Source organism: Otolemur garnettii, unplaced genomic scaffold (assembly GCF_000181295.1).
Source record: "Otolemur garnettii isolate 467f Iridium unplaced genomic scaffold, OtoGar3 scaffold00026, whole genome shotgun sequence".
Classification (NCBI taxonomy): Eukaryota; Metazoa; Chordata; class Mammalia; order Primates; family Galagidae; genus Otolemur; species Otolemur garnettii.
This window is the reverse complement of record NW_003852421.1, coordinates 20,784,928-20,789,683: the sequence shown is the minus strand read 5'-3', so window position 1 is coordinate 20,789,683 and position 4,756 is coordinate 20,784,928. Positions and strand designations below refer to the sequence as shown.

At 46.8% G+C, this 4,756-nt stretch overlaps 1 pseudogene; it reads right to left on the bottom strand.

Annotated features, from left to right (window-relative positions):
• Window positions 1-1,299: 1,299 nt before the first annotated feature.
• On the bottom strand, window positions 1,300-2,538 carry LOC100945885 (annotated as a pseudogene).
• Between the last annotated feature and the right edge of the window lie 2,218 nt (window positions 2,539-4,756).

Below are 4,756 nucleotides of genomic sequence, written 5' to 3'. Positions count from 1 at the left end.
AATCTGCTTTCTGTAATACAATGAGTGCATAGTACAACTTCAAGGTTTTACTCCCCTCTTGGTAGTCTCAAGTCTTTAGACAAACTCCCTTTTGCAGCTGTCTCAAAGTTTCAAACTTTGTGTCTTTTGAAGGTTGAACTAACTTTAGAAAAGTAGTATGAATGCTTTGCTTATTAATTAATAGTGTGTACGTGACCAGCCGACTATAAAAGGTGGTCTTGAACAATAAAGCTTTGCTACTTGCCATCAGCAGGTAGTCATGAACAATAAATCTTGATTACACGCCATCAGCGGGTAGTCTGTCTCTTTCACTATAATAATTCCAGATGCGAGACTGCACCTGTGGTGACGCTGTCTGTCTCTCGTGAAACCCCAATGCAACAAGCCTGATCCCATTTCTGAAAATAAATAATCTAATTAAATATACCAAAATATTACTAAGGAGTTACATCTGGGTGGTAGGTATATATATGATTACTATGTTTCTTTTTCTGCTCTATTGTATTGTCAATAGTGATTATGTGTCACTTTGATGGAAAATATCTATTTTTAAAAAACATTTTTCATATCTCCTTTCTTTAAAGACAAGCTAGTATACTGGAAAAAGGAAAAATAAAATAAAATTAAAACCAAGACAACTTTAGTACCTTCACCTTCATTTTGGAAGGAGGGAAGAGAAATCCTGGGTCACCTGCCCACACCTGCCTTGTCCCAGCCAAGCTTCCCCTCTTTGGTGAGCAAGGGGAGAGGATCAGGTGGGCATCGGGGTGTCGGGAACTAGCAGAGCTGGTGATCAGGGCAGGAAGTGGAGGTGAAGGTAGGAGCAGACCTGGGACCCGGGGTGGGGGTGGGGTGGAGGACTGAGAGTGCCAAGGATGGAAGGAGACAGGGGACAGCTACCATAGTGTTTGCACGCAGTGCCAGGGTAGAAGCTGTTGCATGTGCCCCAAGGGGCCCGGAGAGTAGACTGTCAGTGACACATGTTCAGAACAGGGGAAGTGCTGCTGGTGTTGGATTTCTTGAGGTTTTGCTCCCTTGTGACCTGGTCTCCTATTGGCCATTGGAGGCCTTAGCTTTCTGTAATACAACGTCTCATCCGTGTTATAAGCAGGTGGAGGACAGGAACAGAGCTAGTAGGTAGCATAAGGGCAGGGCCAGAGCCCCAGCAGGTGGCTACCATAAATATTACACTACTGGAGCTTAGCCATTCCTGAGCTATACTGCATCTTGCGCTAAACATTCCTTTCTCTCCGTGCCTTTGTTTCCCCTTTGACCCCCTTCCTCCGTCCGGGCTGCTTGCTAATGCAACTTCTCGCCATCATTCTCCCGATGGGCGTTTCCCTCGTGCCCATTCTTGTCTTCCTTGGAGAAGTGGGCCTGGGAGCCCAGCACCGACAGCGACAGGCGGCCAGTGTCGGCGCCGACCGCTGCTGGCAGCGAAGGCGGCGGCAGCTCCACAGCCGGCGGGGTCGAGCCAGGGCCATAGCCTTCACTGGGACAGCTAGTGACCTTGGAGGGATGATGGAGTTCAGCACAGGGGCAGTGACTTGCTTAGCCCTCTGGATGGCTCCCAAGACCGCTGCTGGTGCTCTTGGGAGAGGGAGGGCAGCACCTGGGCACAAATCCCATTCAGCCTCTTGACGATTTCAGGCTGTTTGCGCATCTCAGTGTTTATCCCATGGGACATCACATAGTGACGCTGCATCTCTGACTTCTCGCCAACTTGCCACACTCAACCGTTACGCTGTGATCCTGAGCTGTAGCAGCTGAAATTCGTCTTTGATTTAGTCGGAGGAGTCTGAGGTGATGAATTTGAGTTCGTGGGGCAGGTCCGAGGAGCCCGAATTCTTGCTTTGTAGAAACCTCAGGTCAGTCCGGGCGGGGACGCTGGCAGTGCCCGGGTCGCGCTTCCCGTCTCGGGCTGCTCAGGGCGCCGGGCGGCGGTGCCTAAGTCCCGGCTGGGATCGGCAGCTCCCTGGCCGACGCCGCCTCCCGCGCCCCGCCGCACCCGCTTCCCGCGCCGCCTACCCGCGCGGGGCTCGGCGCTCCCCGGGCCCCGCGGTCTGCGCACCCGGCGCCCCTCGCCGCCGCCCGCCTCCCCGCGCTCGCGGCCCGTGTTCCAGCTGTCTAATGGCAGAGATGGTGGCCGCAGTTCTATGCTACCGAGGCCACCGCTCCACCTGGCGCCACCACCGTATCTCTTGGCTTTAGGAGGCAAAAATTCAAAATATTCACAGTTTCTATGCATTTTGGAGGATGTACATACACACGCGTATCTTTAATTTTGTCTCAGTTACATGTATTGACACTTGTATTTCTAATCCTTCTTTCTAATATCTTTCCACCATACTCATGCTTTTCACTTTTCAGTAGTGCTTTGACACTCTTTCACATTATTTTCTATTAGATATGGTGTTACCTCCTACAGCAATTCATTCTGAAGGAGAAACACTTTCCACCCAACTGCTCCTCTATAATATTATTGGCTTCCTTGGCAAAGCAAAACAAAACAACTTTATCCAGGATACTAAATGCCATGTTGACTCTGTTGCCAGAATTTCTTCTTCAGTAGATCCTTGGTCTCTGAGATCCCAAGAATGAACCCATGGTCCACAGATCAGTGGTAAGATAGGATTTTATTAGACAGAAAGGAATACAGAAGGAGTAAAAAGTACCAGAGCTTCTGGCAAAGGGGAAGACTTAAGTTGGAAGTCTCTCCCATGGGCCCTTTGTCTAGGGGTCCATATCACATTGTGGTCAGGAGTTGGTAGGTGGAAAAACGTCTTTTTCAAAGGTAATGAGTGCAGTAACAAATGAATGACTGTCTCCTAGAGCCCAGAGGTTGTGACCTGGAAAACGCAGCCTGTTTGTGCCTGGAAAAGGGGATCTGATTTCTGAGCTCACTTGGGCCAAGAGAATGGGAAGAACTCTGTCCAGCCCTTGAGTGGGCGAAAGCCTGCATCAACCCCAATAAACAGAGATTTATTTTTACAAGGCCATATATCAGTGAAAATGAATATTCTGCTCAGCAGTAGCATTTTTCAATGAAGGCATCCTCCTGTTGAAAGCATATACTTGTAAATTAAAAGCACATTCTTACAATGTACACTCCTGACTCTTCTATAAGTAGACCAGATGGGATTGTGAAAAACCTTTTAGGCTGTCCTAAGAGCTATAAAATAGGTATACTTGTGTTTCACTTTTGCAAATATATTTCAATTGCTGTGTGCCTTCCTGCCTTCCTGAATAATTCAGTTCAACTTCATGAGGAAAGGCAGAATGAGGGCAGCCTTTGGCATGGTGGGAAGCATCTCCTTATGAAGTCCTGTAGCTCAGGTGGAATGAGGAGGCATCTGCCTGTGGGCTTGGTGGTAGTGGTATGATAGTAACCCAGTTTGGGAGGTGGAGCCACTCACATGGAAGGCAGTGAGCCCCAAAGGAATGAGGTCACCCACACCGACAGGGGATTGAAGGATTGTGATGGTAGCACCAATGGGAAATTAATGACTTATTTGCATGTGGATGGAGAAATGAACCAATAAGTGAAAATACTGAAGATAATGGGAATCTGGTTTCTCACTGTCAGAGAAGGGAGCTATAATTATGAAAAGAGGGAAAAGGGAAATGTACCTGTGCTGTTGGATTGGAGCTGGAGGCATCAGTGTGAGTTCAGGGTTTTCAACACATATTTGGATATACAGATATAGAAGTAAATAAAGATGTCAATAGGTATTCACATATACAGTGGGCTTTGAAGTTGTGGGCTCTGCATCCATGGATTCAACTAACCATGGATTCAAAATATTAATAAAAAATGAACAATCACATTGGTATTAAATATCTACAGACTTTTTTCTTTGTTATTATTCTCTAAACAGTACAGGATAATAACTATTTACAAGGCATTTATATTGTATTAGGTACCACTGGTAATCTGGAGATGATTTGAAGCATATGAAAGGATTGGGTAGGTTTTACTCAAACACTACATCATTTTACTGTCTGTGGATTTGGGTGTCTGTGAGAGGTCCAGGAGACAATGACTCAGGATACTGAGTCAATGGCCATATGTGTAGCACATCCATATATCCCTCAGCTCTGTCCAGTGAGAAGGCTGAGGAGCAGCAGAAACCCTCCAATAGCCATGTGCACACCTTGTGCCCAGATCTGGGTATTTAAATACCATGCTCCACTAAAATGAACCAGGGCTTCCTAGAGAAATGGCTGATCCCAAGGCTTGGGATTATACTTTCAAGACAGGGAAAGTATAAGATGATCTTGGACTATCTTATGCCAGAAAGTAATGAAGTGATCTAAGAATGATAGGGTCAAGTTAAAAGGACATAAGAGTTAACTTCAATAGGGCTTCCACCGGAGAAATCTAGGACAATGTGGACTTCAAAACAAATAATGATCATAACCAATTATAACCCATTGAATAAACTAGTATTACATGTGTCCATACTGTGTAAGTATAAAAAATGGGGAGAAGAAGCTTAGCACCCGTAGCTTAGTGAGTAGGGCACCGGCCACATACACTGAGGTAGGCGGGTGGGAGCCCAGCCCGGGCCTGTGAAACAACTATGGCAACTGCAATCAAAAAATGGTGGGTGATGCAGTGGGCTCCTGTAGTCCCAGCTACTTGGGAGGCTGAGGCAAAAGAATTGCTTGAGCCCAAGAGTTTGAGGTTGCTGTGGGCTGTGATGCCACAGCTCTCTACTGAGGACGACAGCTTAAGCCTCTGTCTCTAAAAAAG